The 18,949-nt window shown below is 41.8% G+C and overlaps 1 long non-coding RNA gene across 1 annotated transcript; it reads left to right on the top strand.

The window, feature by feature from the left end:
* Nucleotides 1-16,879: 16,879 nt before the first annotated feature.
* On the top strand, nucleotides 16,880-17,944 carry LOC117479632. The gene is made up of 3 exons (XR_004555587.1): nucleotides 16,880-17,092; nucleotides 17,191-17,218; nucleotides 17,365-17,944. It is a non-coding gene; the product is annotated as an uncharacterized LOC117479632 (long non-coding RNA).
* Nucleotides 17,945-18,949: the final 1,005 nt, after the last annotated feature.

Genomic DNA, 18,949 nt, shown 5'->3' with positions numbered 1-18,949 from the left:
ATGCAGGTAGCCAGACAGTGGGACATTGTACGAAAAAAGTCAGCGCAACATTATTGCAGCGTCCAGGCAGCTCCCATTCGAGCATATATGCCTTGAGCTGCACATAGCTCAACGATCCAGTCACAGTGTCTCCACACACACACACACACACACACACACACACACACACACACACCACACACACACACCACACACACACACACACACACACACACACACACACACACACACACACACACACACACACACACACACACACACACACACACACACACACACACACACACACACCACACACACACACACACACACACACACACACACACACACACACACACACACACACACACACACACACACACACACACACACACACACACACAGTATTATTGTATGAGAGAGGTTCCAGGTTGAATTGAGGCGAATATTTGTAATGTTCAGGTTGTTGTGTTTAATATTCATGAGAATATTTGTCATTGTTCAAATGATAATAAACAAACATATAAAGCATATTTGTCCACTCATATGTTGATAAGAGTATTAAAAACTTGAAAGATATCCCTCTAAGGTACATTTAGAACAGATAAAAGATGTGCGATTAATTTGCGATTAATCGCGATTAACTATGGACTATCATGCGATTAATCGCGATTAAATATTTTAATCGACTGACAGCCCTAATATATATACAATATATACAAATACACAATAATGGACACAGACTATAAAGGGCACACAGTTTCATTCACTAATGAAAGTCAAACATGTTTGTTTCCACTGTTTTATTGTGTGCCTGTCGTGATAAGCAATTAATTGACTTATCGTACGATAAATAAAAATGAACTCGATAACTTTTCTGACCTCGATAAATTGCCATTTACATGAGGATGTGACTAGCAGTTTGAAAGGATGTACTTGAATTATTATTATATATTATCATTATGTCAGTGGTCTAAAATGGTCATACAACGGTGCCGACAATATTATCGTTTATCGCAATAATTTCCGGGAAAATGTATCCAACAAAATTAATTATCGTGAGAGGCCTATACATGAAACACACACACACTGACAAATCTACAGACTTACTCCAAACTGCCAAATATATTAATTAACACACTCTCACTCTCATATACTCTTTGACTCTATTTTGGCCTTGTAGAACAATAAGCAGCAGACTTTTACTTTTTTATCATTTCTACTGGATCTTAGATCTTAATCTATGGTAGGGCTAACCCATACAGTGGTGGGGCTCAAGTCAGTATTTGCAATGTAATTACATACACGCTCCCCCCGACAGTGAAACGCCACGCGTGAGGTTTAGATTATTTCCCTGTCTCAATCCAAATTGAACAGTATGAAATAAAAAGGCACATTTGTCTTGTAGTAAATAAAAAGGGCGACCTGGAGCCAATCCTGCAATTTCCCCACAGGTGAAAGAGTTGACATGCTGAAAACCCAACCCCTGCAGGGGGGTCTGGGGGGATTCTCCCCCAGGAGAATTTTTTAAATACTAACATAAAATACACATTCTGGTACTCTCTTGAGAAGAAAAATAAATAAATCTATTACTACACATTTAAAAAAATGAATGCCATATTAGTTTTTTGTTACTTTGTTCTGAAAGCTGAACCTGCTGCTCCTCACAGAGAGAAGAGGGAAGAGGCTGTGTGAATTACTTTACATTGTGGATAAGGGTGGATAGCCCCCATTGTTCTGTGTGTCAAAATGAAAGACAGCCCACACACCTATCAATCATCAAACCGTGGGGTCTTATTTCATTACGTGTTGATTTCTATCAACACGTAATGTTGTATCGATGTATAGAGATGTACTACCGCAAAAGTATTCTCCGTCGGGACTTCCTGCAACAACACCACGCCGTTATCGTGATTCTGATTGGCCAGAAGACATTATCAAAGATGTTCTATTGAGAAGACGATCACTACGTGACAAAAGTTTTCAAAACCGTTTCTAGTCTTCGTATTCTTATTTTTGGCGTGAGAATAGTTTGGGCAGCGTGAGAGCGTGAGATTGAGAGTGAAAGCGTGTGTCACACGCCAGATGCGTGAGAGTTGGCAACCCTGTCGTAATAACTAGCATACTAAAGATCATCTACATCCACTGCACACATAATCTGAAATAACAACACATATTTCTCGCATCAAATGACATCAAAACGCATTTTAATGGCCAAACTAACCTTAAAATAGGCATTATCCACCGAGAATAAAACGAAGGTCGGCCATGTTTTATTTTTCTGCGGGGAGAAAGTTGAAGATCACGTGACATAGACGCCAGCCATTGGAAATGAATGGTGAAAAGAAACGTAGCGATCCTACAATTTCAGAGGCGTTTTTGTAGAAATACTACGTCCCACGTTGTGGACCAACGTAGTTATTACATGTTTAGATGTGAGACTGGGTTGATCCCTCCGTGTCAGTATGTATACTGTTACATTACGTTCGTAACGAAACTAACTAACTAACAAAGCTTAAAGGTAGGGTAGGTAAGTTTGAGAAACCGGCTCGAGATACACTTTTTGTTATATTCCATGGAATGCTCTTAACATCCCGATAGCAATGAATATCTTAAGTGCTTTGACAAAAAATCCATTAAAAAAAATCATCTGTGGAAGCCGTAATACTGTAAAAAGTACGACCAATCATTTTAGCCGGCCCGGCTAAAATAACTGGATGGCCTACCTGCCTGTCAGCCTTCCATCTGTGCACACATTTATCTCGTGCCCTCATTGGTCATGTTCGTGTGTGTTGGAGGAGGGGCTCTATAAGGAAGTGGCAGATTTTCTCCGGTTGTGTATTTTCAAATTCTAGCGATCTCGAGCCGGTTTCCCAAACTTACCTACCCTACCTTTAAGATGGAAGCATTTAAGGTTAACTTCGACCTCCGGGGTGACCTTACTATGGAGGAGTGGATTGAGCAGTGCCTATCTCCAGAAAAAAAAGCACCTAAACGACGACATGCAGAGCTACGTGAAGAGCAGGTAGACAAACTGGAAAAGTACCACCATTCAAAAGCTTTCTGATGCGGGTCTTGAAACAAAGCAAAGAAATGATGACCGTTAGTGGCCACAGGTGCGAAAGCTCTCTCCAGAGCTACTGGAAGCCTAAAGTGAAGCAATATTCTCGCCACGCCAAGCAACAGCCTAGAACAACCTCAGCCTAGTACAAGTAACCTCGTAAGCCATTCTACTGATGCTGGACAGTTTTTCAGTGGGTGCACAATAAACGGCAACATACAAATGAATGTAATAAATAGCCAAATAATCGATCAACACTCTCTGTCGAATATGTTCGCTAGCTGTTAGTGTTGTTGCATAGAAACCACTGTTGTAGCAAAACACCTAGGTGGTGGCTGAAAGCCCCCCCCCTCCGCTACGCGCCGTTCGTTAGATGAGGCTGATTCTATTTAATAAAGAAAGGAATTGAAAACACCGGAATTAAAGGTTATAACAATAATCTGAGTTTACTGGTAAGAAACAAAACACGTATACAAGTTTTACAGAGTACTTCAGGTTCCCACTGCTGTGCGATACAGGTATCGGGACCAGCCAGCCAGCAAACAAGAAGCATTTTACATGCATAAACAACAGTATTCATATTCATATTTTGGGGCGGAGATGTGTTAACTTCTTCCTTCCCATTTTACTCCGAAGCGAATCAGAGAGTCCGTGGGGAGGAGCTGTGTGAGCTGCTCACTCCCCCAGGTGTTTTTACTGGTTGGATTCACTTCTGGTTGGGTCCAATACAGCGAATCAGAATTCTGACCAGAACGTGAGATTCTGAAGTTCAACAGGGGCAAAGTCAATCTTATCTCTGCACCGATATCCACTCCCTTACTTTCCCATGGAATATTTCACATAAACTATTCTTTCTCAGACAATTAAACATTGTGCACAGATATAATGATGCCCAGAAAGAACCTTGAAAAGAATATGTGTGTGTGTGCTAGTGGAAGGAGGTGTATGTGTGTGTAACAGGATCTCTGGGTCAGTGAGTTGTAAGTGAGAATACAATATCTATATATGTGATTACTTAAAACAGTTCAAACAATACATGTTCACTAAAATACAATTCAAAATACGCTTTGCGTCGGGCCGAACCACGCCCCTTAACTGTGATATAATGACCATATACTACCACGGCCTGTCATGAGCTATTGCTTAAATATATATATATATATATATATATCTGCTGGTCCCCAATGTTTCTATATATATATATCTATTTGTTGTTTTTCCTGAAAGAACCTTTTGTACCTCTTTAGAAATCCATGAGCTTAGTGCTGAGGGCCACAGAGAGGGTGGAGATGTAATAAAGTATTATTTATGCCAGGGGTCGGCAACCTTTTTGATATGAAGTGCCATTACAAAAAATAAAATGTATCAGCGTGCCAACGATCGTGAATTATCAACGGGGGGGGGGGAGTGAGGAGCTCGACGCTTGTGAACTGTCAACAGGAGAGCGGGGGGAGCGTCGCTGCGGGGAAGCAGTGTGTGGACCTGTCAGCGCAACTTACATGATGCCGAATTTAAGGCGAGACACCCCAGGTGAATAGGGTAATGTTTTTAACTTAAAGATATCAGCTAGAAATATCTCCAGTTACTTACAATAAGGCAATTGTTTTTTGTATTACAAGTTTTCTGAAATAGCATGTTTAAATATGCAAATGATCTCATTAAATATGTGCATATTTTAACACATTTCAGGAACCGAAATCTGAACTTTGGATAAAGCCAGGTTCAAAATTCTTGTTTCATTTTGTAGTCATATTAGAATCTAAGGCTTTTACAGAAGGAATTTTGATCTCTTTAAATCAGAAAATGTTCGCCATGTTTTTAGGTATAGAATGTGTTGGAGCAGAACACTTATTGTGGTGGCTGGTAGCCGCGCCGTTCGTTGGATGAGGCTGAAATCTCTATTAAATAAGAAAGGAATTGAAAGCACCGGAATCAAAAGTTATAACAATTATCTGAGTTTACTGGTAGGAAACCAAACACATATACAAGTTATACAGAGTACTCCGGACTTCAGGTTTGTGATGCGATGCGGACACAGATGTCAGGACCAACCAACTCACCAAACCAAAAAGCATTTTACACTCAAAAACAACAGTATACATATCCCTATTTTGGGGTGGAGATGTGTTGACTCTTCCCCTCCCCTTTTATTCCAAAGCGAATGAGAGAGTCCGTGAGGAGGAGATGTCTAAGCTGCCCACCTCCCCCAAGTGTTTTTACTGGCTGGATTCACTTCTGGTCGGGTTCAATAGTTCTGACCAGAACGTCAAATTCCTAAGTTTCACAAGGTCAAAAGTCAACCCTTATCTCCGTGGGGATCTTCACTCCCATACCTTCCCATGGGTGTTTTTCACATAAACCATTCCCTCCCCGACATTTAAACCTTTCTGCATATATTTAATGAGGTCTTTAAAAACAACATCTGGTGTAGAGGAGAGGAGGTGTGTGTGTGTGTGACACAGGATCCCTGGGTCAGTGAGTTGTAAGAGAGAATATTATTTCTATATATGTGATCACCCAAAACCGTTGTGATTACCTAAAACAGTTCAAACAATACATGTTCACTAAAATACAATTCAAAATAATACATGTTTACTTCAATACAGTGTAGAATCATATCTTTTTACTTCAATCCCACTTTTGATCTCACCTCACGAGATCAACATATAGCGTTAGAAACATTACCACTGTCATTCTTTTCTCCTGTGTCCCAACATTTATATAAACCCATCAGAAGCTGGGATATAGAGCACTTTAAACCTTTAGGAACAGTCCACAACAACAACTTCTTATGACAGTGGAGGGAGAATAAAACATGTCTAAAAAGCAAAGTCCTTGTCAGCTGAGTCATAGTACGCTTCCCCCTCCGACGCATAGGCCAACAAGGGCATCTGGTACGAAGGAGAAGGGGCAGCTTTTCCCTCAATGGTGGAACTGATGAGTCTAACACACAATGAGCGGATACAAGGCACACAACAACAACCACATGTCACCAAAATGGCAATAAAAGTAGCCACAGAAATTAGAAAAGACATTATTAAACTTTTCCCTCTTTTGGTAACACATAATTCTGTAGAATAAAAAAATACAAATCCCTTTTTATGGGATATAAAAATAAAGTTGAAAGTTCCTCCAAAAAATGGATTGTTCAGACAAAGTTCCACACCGGCTATATCAACCTGTTTCAGCGGGAAATGGAGTTCCCTGTGCCGTCTTGGTTTGCCATGTCTTCGTCCCCCCAGCCCGCTGACGGCGGCTTCTGGGGTGCCTGCTAGAGAGATGTGGCCTGATTGTCCTCCCCCGGCCCGCTGATGGCGGCCTCCGGGTCGATGCTGGAGAGATGTCCCGATCCTCCTCCTCCGGCCCGCTGATGGCGGCTTCCGGGTCGACTGCTGGAGAGATGTCCTCCCGATCCTCCTCCTGTGGTCCGCTGATGGCGCCTCCTGGGTCGACTGCCTTGCCGAGAGCCAGATCTGTCCTGATGTCGTCTAGGGTCCTCGCGACGAGGGCCAAATCTGTCCTGATGTCGTCTAGGGTCCTCGCAGGTGTTTTTCCCGACCGCACACTGGCTCCAGTGGTACCAGTTGTCTCCCTTTCCATCTAGGCGGACGGCATTGGGAGGTCCCCTCCAACCAGACGTAATCTGCTGTGTTGGCCTTGTGTTTCTCGGGTCCCCCTTTGGCATCAGCAACCTGTGTGGAGAAGTCTCATACCAAGCCCTTAAGTTGCTGGAAATATGGTTTTGAACTCATCTCTTCTACTTCTTTAGTGTTTATTGGCGGCACCAACTAGACTGGAGTGTGGACAAGAGACTATGCAGAAAATAATAAACAAAAAATAAAATAAAAAATAAAAAATAAAACAAAAAAGGAACAAACTAACAAAACAAAAAATAACCAAAGCTAGATTATTTCAAATGTATCAATTTCTCTTAAAAGCAACAAACAAAACAAAACAACAGATGTCAGGACCAACCAACTCACCAAACCAAAAAGCATTTTACACTCAAAAACAACAGTATACATATCCCTATTTTGGGGTGGAGATGTGTTTACTCTTCCCCTCCCCTTTTATTCCAAAGCGAATGAGAGAGTCCGTGAGGAGGAGCTGTCTAAGCTGCCCACCTCCCCCAAGTGTTTTTACTGGCTGGATTCACTTCTGGTCGGGTTCAATAGTTCTGACCAGAACGTCAAATTCCTAAGTTTCACAAGGTCAAAAGTCAACCCTTATCTCCGTGGGGATCTTCACTCCCATACCTTCCCATGGGTGTTTTTCACATAAACCATTCCCTCCCCGACATTTAAACCTTTCTGCATATATTTAATGAGGTCTTTAACGACTTTAAAAACAACATCTGGTGTAGAGGAGAGGAGGTGTGTGTGTGTGTGTGACACAGGATCCCTGGGTCAGTGAGTTGTAAGAGAGAATATTATTTCTATATATGTGATCACCCAAAACCGTTGTGATTACCTAAAACAGTTCAAACAATACATGTTCACTAAAATACAATTCAAAATAATACATGTTTACTTCAATACAGTGTAGAATCATATATTTGTACTTCAAATGTTATATAATTCAGGCTATGAATGATATATGAACAAACCCTTCTGTAAAAGCCTTCATAATATTGATAGGAATATAACTGGAAGGTTTGCTGTATGTACGTGCTACTGAAGTGGACATTTCGGACTCAGAGTAGGAGAAAAAACTCATTTTGAGGAAACGACCTTTAAAGATTGCAGTGTGGCGCTAGCTAAACCCTCCTGTTCTTTGGATGACAGCTTGCGCCTCGACGCACTCCGTGAAGGTATTTCATGTTCAGGGTCATTTGTTTTTTGTATAACCTTGCTTCGTGCAAGTGACAATTGTTGTTGTCTTCTCTGTGAACGTTTTTTTCGCCGTTCTTTTGCCATTTTGAGATTTCAATTTCTAGCGGAAAGCTAACCAGGAAGTGTTTTAGCACACCACGTGACGCATCGGAACGAATCACGTTGTCAGAAATTGACACCAGCCAATGAGATTTCGTTTCTTGGTTTAAGACCCCTTTGTACTTTCACGATTGGTTGCTGATACAAAGGAAATGACCATATTTGGATCCGATGAGATTGTGCAGGAGAGACGGAGCTTTCCAACGATACCTATGATGACATGGTGCAAACAGCAGTCGCGGTACTTTATGTTACGTTAGAATGCTAACTTTTGGTGAATTTAGGAGAAATCTACAGACGCAAATAGACAAACTATAGTAAAAATAAACACTTAAATGTGTATTTTGTACGTTTTCCTTCCAAAAGCCTGAAAGAAAACATGTTATGGAATCAAAATTGACCGTGTCTTGCCTTAACAAACAAATTTAAATAATTGGTTTAAATGGCATAATAATAAGGACGATCGTCCATTCTGTGATTCTCCAGAACACACATGTTATGATATTAGGGTCATGCAGAGTGAGATGAGATCGCTGTCCCTTTAAGAGAGATAGAGAGGGGTGTGGCGTGTGCATGTGTGTGTGTGGATGGTAGAGCGAGAGTGAGCGAGCGTGTGTATGTTTCTGGAAGTGAAACGAGGCAGCAGAAAAACAGGTCTGTGATGAGCCAATAGAATCGAAGGGGAATTTCCACATAAACACACACGTTACCAAAAAAAAGTGGGGGCTTCGCGCATGCAGTTTTGCCCAGAGCGAACCTATCTCACGCTCTGACATCTGAAAACGGAAAACTAGGTTTATTGCTTATGGATCATCAGAAATCATTTCAAAGTGACACAGACACATTGGATTAACCTATGGATTAACCTTCAGCAGCGTTTTAACGTTTTAATGCCATTGAAGACAACTTTTGTTCAGACAACGATAAAGGTAAGCCATATTGCCGTTTTACCTACCTAGCGCCAAGTGTTGTGATGTCTGTTTTTGTTTATAAAGTTGCGAGTTCTTATTATAGAGTGATGATGTATGTACCTATCCATTCTGTGTCTTCTCACGATGCTAATCGATGGGTTGGGTGTGCAGCTACGATAAGTAATAAGGGTGTTATGAGTGAGTTTCTGTGCAACCGCCGTTAGCATTTTTTCACTCGTTGCTAATTCAGAGGCTGAGCGTTAGCTTTGTGTTTTCTTTGGAAAAAAAAAAAAAAAATGATCAGTTAACTGAGTTTCTTCCCGTTACATGGATATAAAACATTCATAGTTTATTAAATATTAAGATGCCCTCAAACGCTGTTTCCTGCAGATGCGTTTTTGTTTTTGATGCGGGGGGATGGGGTTCAAGTCCTTGAGGCAGTCTTGAATTTTATTTAGATGATTGGATTCATCAGGCTTGATGGATAAATATAGTTGAGTATCATCCGCATAACAATGGAAATGTACAGAATGATTCCTTATAATATTGCCTAACGGAAGCATATATAGTGTGAACAAAATAGGTCCAAGCACTGAGCCCTGTGGCACTCCATGGCTCACTTTGGTTTGCATGGAAGATTCATCGTTGACACACACAAACGGAGACCGTTCAGATGGATAGGACCTAAACCAGCCTAAAGCAGTTCCCTTTATGCCAACTAAGTGCTCTAGTCTTTGCAATAGGATATCATGGTCGATAGTATCAAATGCAGCACTGAGATCGAGCAAGACAAGAATAGAGACAAGTCGTTTGTCTGAGGCTATTAGAAGGTCATTTGTGACTTTAACCAGAGCTGTCTCTGTGCTATGATGTGTTCTAAAGCCAGACTGAAAATCTTCAAATAAATAATAGTTTTCTAAGTAATCACACAACTGTTTTGCGACTGCTTTTTCAATCATTTTTGAGGGGAACGGAAGATTAGAAATAGGTCTATAATTGTCTAAAACCTCTGGATCGAGGTTGTGCTTTTTAAGAAGAGGTTTTATCACTGCTACTTTAAATGATTGTGGGACATAATAAAGACATATTCATCATATTTAATAAAGAAGTGTTAATTAATGGAAAAACTTCCTTTAACAGCTTAGTTGGAATTGGGTCTAAGATACACGTTGATGCAGTGCTTGAATTGGGCCAGTACTCACCGGTACGCAGTACCGGCACTTCTGATTTGTACCCATGTGGTACCGGCACTTCGTACTCAGTAAAATGCCGGTACTCAGCCGCCGTCTCTCTCTCTCAGGTCTCCATACAAAGTGTACTACGTCTGCATCCCATAAACCACCGTCTGGATTCCCCTGTGTCCTCCCTGGCAGCTCCATTGATGCCCTCTCTCCTTTCCTGCTGAAAGATGGTGAGTGTACTCAGGGACGAGGAGTCATTTAACCAGCCGCCAGTAGGAGTCAGGCTTTACTTTCTTTTATATCCATAAAGAAAAAGTAAATCTGTTTACAGTTCTGTTTCAAATGGGTGTTGAGAGGTATCCATCTCTTAATTTTGCTCTCAAAGTGCACGAGATTGATGCTTTTAACTTCAATATTTAAAAAAAAAAATCTTCCCGGGGGAGCATGCCCCCGGACCCCCCTAGAGGAGGTGAGGACCCCCCTAGAGGGTCTCAGGTCCACTTCCCACTTATAAAAATAGCACTTTACCACTGCACCCCCTCTAATCTCAGATGCACCCTGAGTTATTTTGTTTAAGTACAGTGAGCCTTTCTAAAATATACAGTAAAGAGACAAACCCACCAACATTATAGGATATAGCCTACTATGACTTTGAGCCAAATACTTGTTTTTGGGCTGTATAAATAAATTGACTTGAAACAGTTACTGATTTAGAGTACTGGCACCTTTTTTATTCCAATTCAAGCACTGCGTTGATGGTTTAGAACAGCGGTATTCAACTAAAATTCAACGAGGTCCAGTTAGAGAAAATCTCCCCATGCAAAGGTCTGGAACATCAAAATGTCTAAGTTGCTTTATGAATTAGTGTGATATATATTGAAGTAGCCTGTAGCTTTATCAACGTCTGCATGTAATCAACAACTGACTGCCAATCAAATAAAGAAAGTACAATTCATAAACAACTATTTATTGTCAATTAACATTGAACTATACATATATACGTAATGTAATATGTAAAATACTGTGGATATGTGTAATGTTCCTCTCTGGCTGCATTTAAAAATAAAATAGGAGAAAATAAATAAAATAGCTTTTGAAAATATGTGCATCTTAAAAGTGCTTAATTTTAGATAAATAAAATAAAGTGTAGCAGCAGCTTGAGTTTCCCTTTTTCTTTGTTAACCGTTTCACATCATGACTTAACAGTTTCAGCCGATTATAGAACAATATCAGTCTTTACACATCATAACAATTGAACAGCTTTAAAGTTTATCTTTCTTTCCCTCTTATATTGCAGTCCATCACTCACTTTTCTTTTCTTCAGTGCGAGAATTGAGCTTGTCCTGCCAGGAGTTTAAATCTGGGCTGAAATGGTGTCAGGGCCATTCTCATACACACATGCAGGTGCTCATTGGTTAGCCTGGAACGATATTTAGTTTTAGTTTTGATCCTGGTGGACTGATCATATCGGGCTCTGAGACTGCTTATTTTGTGTGACCTCAGTTCTGATTTGAGAGGGAATGTTTGGTCAAACACTTTGTGTTTTGTCTCATAGTGGCGTTTCACATTGGCACTTTTAATGAGCGCCACGGTCTCTGAACAAATGAGACACACTGGTTTTGTGCTCCCAGTGGGCAGGATGAACATGAATGAGTCAGTCCACTCAGGGTTAAAAGCTCTGTTCTCACTGTCCACTTTCCTTTTCTTGGAGAGCGCCATGTTTAATTATTTGTCTCTCCCTGTCTGCCGCTAACACGCATGTTCACTCTCCTCTCCGCTTCTCTCCCTGTATCGCTAATTATTCTCTTCACTCACTTTCCTCTCCGCTTCTCTCTGCCGCTCTATCGTCTCTTCTTCTGTGTTTCTCTCCCTGTATCGCTCACTCGTCTCTTTCGCCCCGTCGGTTAAAATAGAATCGCCCCGTCAAAATTGAAATCTCCTATTAATGTATTGATTATACGTCCGGGTCCGTATAGGTCGACGTCTGGGTCCGGACCGCGGTCTGCCTGTTACTGAACTATGCCCTAGGACAGGGATGGGCAACTTATATGGTGGTGGGGGCCACATAATTGATGTACTGGCCACCAGGGGGCCGCGGATTCACTTGGAACACACACACACACAAATTCCATGTATTGTATGTAGGGCTGTCAGTCGATTAAAATATTTAATCGCAAATTAATCGCACATTTTTTATCTGTTCTAAATGTACCTTAGAGGGATATCTTTCAAGTTTTTAATACTCTAATCAACATATGAGTGGACAAATATGCTTTATATGTTTGTTTATTATCATTTGAACAATGACAAATATTCTCATGAATATTAAACACAACAACCTCTGAACATTACAAATATTCGCTTCAATTCAACCTGGAACCTCTCTCATACAATAATACTGTGTGTGTGTGTGTGTGTGTGTGTGTGTGTGTGTGTGTGTGTGTGTGTGTGTGTGTGTGTGTGTGTGTGTGTGTGTGTGTGTGTGTGTGTGTGTGTGTGTGTGTGTGTGTGTGTGTGTGTGTGTGTGTGTGTGTGTGTGTGTGTGTGTGTGTGTGTGTGTGTGTGTGTGTGTGTGTGTGTGTGTGTGTGTGTGTGTGTGTGTGTGTGTGAGAATGTGGAGACACTGTGATGGATCGTTGGAGCTATGTGCAGCTCAAGGCATATATGCTCCAACGGGAGCTGCCTGGATGCTGCAATCATGTTGCGCGTACTATCCGTGCTGAGTGTGCTGACTTTTCGTACAATGTCCCACTGTCTGGCTACCTGCATAAAGTCAAGTGCTCGGCGCAGTTGTCGGCGAAATGTCATTGAAACAGCTCCTTATATCCGTTAGCGCAGCTAGCTAGCACCAGATGCTAACAACAACAACACGTAAGGTGTGCCTCGCTCGCGCGAGTCGCGCCACACATACACACACCCTCCCGGTCCTCCCGATGGCCAGTCCGGGCCTGCCAGTGAGCGTGGAAGTGTGGTCTGCCACAAGCGGGCGGTAGGAGCGGGGCTGTCAGCATCAGCTTGTCGATGGTATTTTAAACTCGATGCGCTCTGAAACTACGGCGGCCGAGGACAAAAAATACACATGCGTTAATCGCGTTAAAATAATTAGTGGCGTTCATTTTTTTTTGCGTTAACGCGTTATTAACGCGTTAACCTCTTAAGCCCTGAGCCTGTTTTTCAGGTCTCAGGCTCGAAAATGACATTCCCAGAACAAATGACCATATCTTCCCTTCTAAAAGGGTTAAATTAATAATCTTTATTCTCAAAGTAATGATAAACCTGTGAGTTGGATGTAGAAAAGTCAGAATCAATATAGATGTTTTTTATTTTAAAGAAAATTCAGATTTTACATAGTAAAAAACTGTAAATTATAGTGTCCGTCCAAAAATTATTTTTTACTTATAGTGAAAACTACCCTTGGATGATGGGTTAGTAGACTAAAAGCTTTAGGAATCCAAAGTACAACATATAATAAGTACCCTGTATCAAGATTGATGCAAAACAAGTGAAATTTGACCTTTTTAGAGAGATTTAGCCAAAAACCCCCACTTCTGGGGTCATTTGGGTGGATTTGACCTATCTCTGGCCCCCCTTGGTCAATTTTGATGAATGAAATCTCTTTATAACCGCTAGAGCCAATGGAATCGAGGGAAAGTTATATACACACCAAAACGTTAACAAATAAGGAGTGAGAGTGACGCGTTACCAAAACCGGAAGCTGCATACACTCTGGTGGCTACCATTAGCAGCTAACTTTTCCGCTCCGATTTTTACATAAAAAATGGAATTATGGATTATAAATAATTTTTTAAAAGGTACAGGTACATTATCAACCTATGGATCAACAGTTGTAGACATTTTCTTTTTCGTTTTAATGCCATTGAACACGTCTTTTGACCTAATTGACAGCTACGGTGAGACGATCTGCCGTAAAACCTCCGTAAAGGTACGTGTTGTGATGTCTGTGTTTGCTTCCCCTGTCGCAAGTTCGGATCGCTCAGTGATGATACTATACCTAAATAATCAGTGGAGTCTCAGCTTTAATAGGCTATATTGTATGTGCAGCTACGATAAGTAATAAGGGTATCTTTATCTTGAATTGTGTGCCGCAGTGCGTTAGAATTTTTTCGCTCAGGGGTCATTTAGACCCTTCTTATGAGACTTGTGTTTTGTTTTGGTAAAAATGGTTCATATCTTCAGTTAGCTGAGATTCTTCCTGTTAATCTGGTGCTACACATTAATAGTTTCATAAATGTTAAGAAGCCCTGAGACATTATCTCGAAAACAAAAAGGTGGGAGGGGTCCAATGGGGGGACCGCCGTGCTTAAGAGGTTAACTTGACAGCCCTAATTGTATGTAATTATTAGTTGTATTAAAAAAAAAAATAGCCTACATCCAGGGGAGATGTGATTAGTGAGTAAACAAACGGTAAAGGGCAGAAAGTCTGATGCACATTTGATCATCTTAAATAACTTATAATCACAACGGGAACAGTTTGCAGAGCTGTGCTTCGTTGACATAAGTCCAGCCATGCGTCACGCCTCTTTTAAACATCACTTTTATAGCTCCTCCAGAGAGACTCCTCTCTCCTCTAAATCAGTGTATCCTTGGTTACTGCTCATCCAGACAGCCTCCTCGATAATCGATCCTCGACGAGCCGGGCAGAACCTGCTGTCTCCAACATAAAGTCCACCTTCCTCATGGCGCGAACCTGGGGATGTCGTTTGGACATCACACGAAGCGACGGGGAGTCGGGGGCATGGGTGGCCTCCGGAAGCACATTCCAGAGCAGAACAGGTGGGGCTGGAGAACGGGGAACTTCCTGCTCTTCCACCAAGGAGAGGAGGGAAAGCTGTCAGGCCGCTCTCTTCTTCTTCCTCGCTTGATGACCGAAAGTCTGGGCCGGCTGTGCCGGTGCAGCTGCTGTCGTGGCTGGGGACTTTCTTGGCCAGCTCGTCCTCGCCTCATGCCTGGGTGGGTTTTGAACCGGGGCGGGATGTGGCTTTGGCTTTCGGGATCTTAAACTGGGAGGGTCGCGAGGCAGCCTGAGCGAGGGTCTGTCGGAGGCGCTGGCTGGACCTTCCGGGGAAGACAGAGCTGGAGAGTGTTAGTAATTCTTGAACCCTGAGAGCAGGACAGACTGAAAAGAGTCAAGGGAAGCTTATAAAAGTTAACAGCATTTAATTACACAAAAAAAGCGGTGATGTACAAATGAAATGTGCGAGTGGAGGCGCTCTCCCCCATCAGTTGTTGCCTGTCGCGTGTGCGTTCGGTCAGCCGAGGTCAGGAAAAAGAGGTTGATTCTTGGCTTGCTCTTCCTGTTGTCATCTGTGGTTGTGGTGGCGTTTTAATCCTTCTCTACAATTTAATAGCCACCTCTATCGGGTTGTGGGTTTTGACGCGCCTCTCTTTGTTTCCAAACAAATGAGCTGAGAACATGGTTAAGTCAGATGAGCTTTATTCGTTAGTCCACACATTTCTTCGCTTCATCTTAAATCAAAGTTAATAGTCTCCACAAGAACAAAAAGAACATGGTCAAAAGACTTTTCCGTTTCCCCGTCTCATCACCATCAGCTGTGTCCCATCAACCTACCATATATAGGCATATAGCCATGCATGTGATACTGACGCACATAACAAATAATAAGTGAGCCTTAAATTAATACATTTTAAACCATAGTATGACTCACAAAAATATCTTTAGATGGTGAGTTTAATCTAATTGATATTATTATCAAGCCTAACTATCAGACAATAATAACTCAAGGAAAATGGCTCTAACATACCAGCCCCTAATTGCTTATTACATAGCAATTACCAATTATAATATATCAAGAGTCATTTTAACAAAACATATAACATCCATACGTAGCATAGTATATTGCATACTTTCAAGTCCACAGTAAGACCAGTACTGAATGTGTAGGTCTAGTACTAATTGTCTGTAATGTTCTGCTGTTCAAAAGGCAGCCTTTGATGGGGAGGTAGGAGACCAAGAGTCTAGTCCTTTGGTCTAAAAGTCAGAGGTGCACGTGACTGAAAGGCTAAGGCTTAGTAGGCTCAGTCTGTTGTCTCCAGGAGCAGACATAACTTAGTTATGGGTCTTTCAATGGTACTTGTCTTGGTTTTAACCAGGACACTCCTAACAAGTCATGTTGATCCAGGAAGGGTCTTAACTACACGTCCCAGGAGCCAAGTGTTCCTCGGTGCGTTCTCATCAACGATGACGACCAGGTCTCCGGGGGTGAAGTTTCTTTTGATAGTATTCCAGTTGGGCCGTTCTTGCATCAAAGGAAGGTATTCCCTGGTCCAGCGCTTCCAAAACAGGTCAGCAAGGTATTGCACCTGCCTCCTGGCTGAAGAGTTTGCAGCTGATAGCCAGTAACGTTGAAGGAGTTTGGAGAGCATGTGACCTGAGTGACCAACTTGATGATGTATGTGGCTTAGTATCAACTTGGAAATACGAGAATGTTTAAGTAGAATCATTGGATGTTTGAAGTCAGTTGGCATAGCCATCTTTGTAGTTCTTCCTCCAACTCTCAGAATCCCAGCATCAATGATAGAGTCCAGCTTGTATAGGGAGCTTCCTCTATTGCACTGTTTGGCTTTTTCCAGCAAGGCAAAATCCTCTTTGAAATGCTGTCTCTGCTCGTGGCAAATAATGGCCTTTTCAGCATTTTCCGTGTCCTCTACTGAAAGTCTTAGTGCATTAGCTGTAGGCCTTTTGAGCAGAAGCATCTGATCCTTCAGTCGCTTTCCTTTATCCTGCTTTACTCCAAGATCAGTGGAGCAATCTTTCCTCTCCTCTGCAGGAGCTTTCGGTCATCAGCTGACATTTGTCTTTCCTCTTCATACTCGTTTTCTGGAAAGTCATTAATATATTGTCTTTCATTAAGCTTCTCAAGGTGAACAATTGAGGTCCTGTTCACTACTGCCACAGGGGTTTCATCATCCGGATCTGTGGAAGCATTAGGTGGACCATTAACGACCCATCCTAACAGTGTTTTCACTGCATATGGGCCGTTTCCTTGGGTATTTATAACTTTCCATGGTTCCATAGCCTTTGGAGTATTTACTCCAATAAGAAGTCCCACGTCAGCATCTAATTCTCTTATTTGGATTTCCTGCAGATAAGGCCATTTCTTGAGGTCCGCCTGGGTAAGAATGTTTCTTTTGGTAACAGGGATTTTGTTCTGAGTGTAAACCTTGGGCAACTTTATATATGTGCCATCTTCCACATTGCCCACTTCTAGACCCGTTACCTCAAAACTCCTGACTGTTTTCTCTGTTCCCATCGTTTGAAGAAGGACTTCAGTTCTCCGTCCTCTAGCACCAAGCTGCCTCATGAGCCCCTCTGTGCAAAATGTGTCGGTACTACCAGGGTCCAGGAATGCATAGGTCAGTATACTTTTATTTCCATGGCAGAGTTTCACCTTCACTGGCACTATGGCAAGTATGCTGTCTTTACCAGCCCCGATTCCTTCACCTTCTCCTACTGAAACAAGAGCACTGCTGATGGATGTCTCTTCAGGCCTTGCTCCTCCACTCTTCTGCTCTGTCTTATCATGTTTAAAGTTCTCAGTTTCAGGCTTAGAAGATCTTTTAATGTGCAGAATAGTTGGGTGTCTAGCATGACAGATTTGACAGGTCATTCTCCTGTTACAGTTCCTGCTCAAGTGCCCCACCTTCAGGCAGCCAAAGCATAGTCCTTTCTCTTTCAGAAACTCAATTTTAGCTTCATGAGATATTGAATGTATTGTATGGCATTCAGCTAAAGGATGCATGCTGGTACAAAAGGTACATGAGGTGTCATTGTTAGTGGAGGAAATGTAGCTTTTAACAAGATAATTGTCTTCTTTGGGTTTCTCTGCATGGCTGTCTGACACTATAGGCCACTGTGGTAGCAAAACTGCTTCCCTTGCACTTATTTCGGCTTAAATCAGCAGGAGTTGTAATGAAAGTCTTTGTACTGTTAAGTTGATGATCGTGAATGTCACCAAAGAGAGGGTCTTGAAGTATTCTAGCTTGTCTTTCAATAAATACAACAAGGTCATGCAATTTTGCTCTTTGATGGCTCCGATCCAGAATATCACAAGCTGCTGTTCTCCACTTCTCCCTTAGTTTGTAAGGTAGCTTTGAAAGAATAAGCCGTAGGTTGGATGGCAGGTCCAGCTCCTCCATGTCCTGCAGATCCCTCATTGCATTACAGCAGCCTCTCAGAAAAAGTGCATAACAGTGCAGTGACTTTCCATCCTCTGCCTTTATAGTGTTCCAGTTGAGAGCTTTTCCCATATATGCGTTTGCTATCTTGAGCTCATCTCCAAAATGCACTTTTAGCAGTCTCTTAGCTTCAGCAAAGCCACTATTAGCATCCATATGAAGGCAGCTTCTCACCAGTTCCCTGCAGGATCCCGAAGTATATTGTTCCAGGTAATATAATCGATTCTGGTTACTGGTGGTTTTCTCCTCAATGCCATGTTGAAATGCCCTCACAAATATTTGATAATTCAGGGGATTGCCATCAAAGACTGGGATTTCCCTAGTGGGCAGTGATGTTTGCTTTTGTTGAAGTACAAGTAAATTAACAATGTCATTTTGTCTCTGCATCACAGTCAGGAAATTGTCATTATTATTTGTCCCTGTAATTCCTGCATCTCTAGCTGTGTGTTGAGGGCTTTGGTTTGTATTATCAATATTTTCTGGTGGTCTTGGTTGTTGGTATAGAAGCCTTTGAAGTGGTGTTTTGGGAATGGCTCCAAACTCAGCAAAGGTAATTGGAGACGGCTCTGCATCCATTGACATATGTGGTTTTACTCTGTAGTCTTTTACATAGTCATTCATGCCGTCTTGTGTTGGATTTTGTGAACCAGTCTCAAAATGCTCCAGAAC

This window comes from Trematomus bernacchii, unplaced genomic scaffold, assembly GCF_902827165.1.
Source record: "Trematomus bernacchii unplaced genomic scaffold, fTreBer1.1, whole genome shotgun sequence".
NCBI lineage: Eukaryota > Metazoa > Chordata > Actinopteri > Perciformes > Nototheniidae > Trematomus > Trematomus bernacchii.
This window is presented reverse-complemented; position numbering and strand designations above follow the sequence as displayed.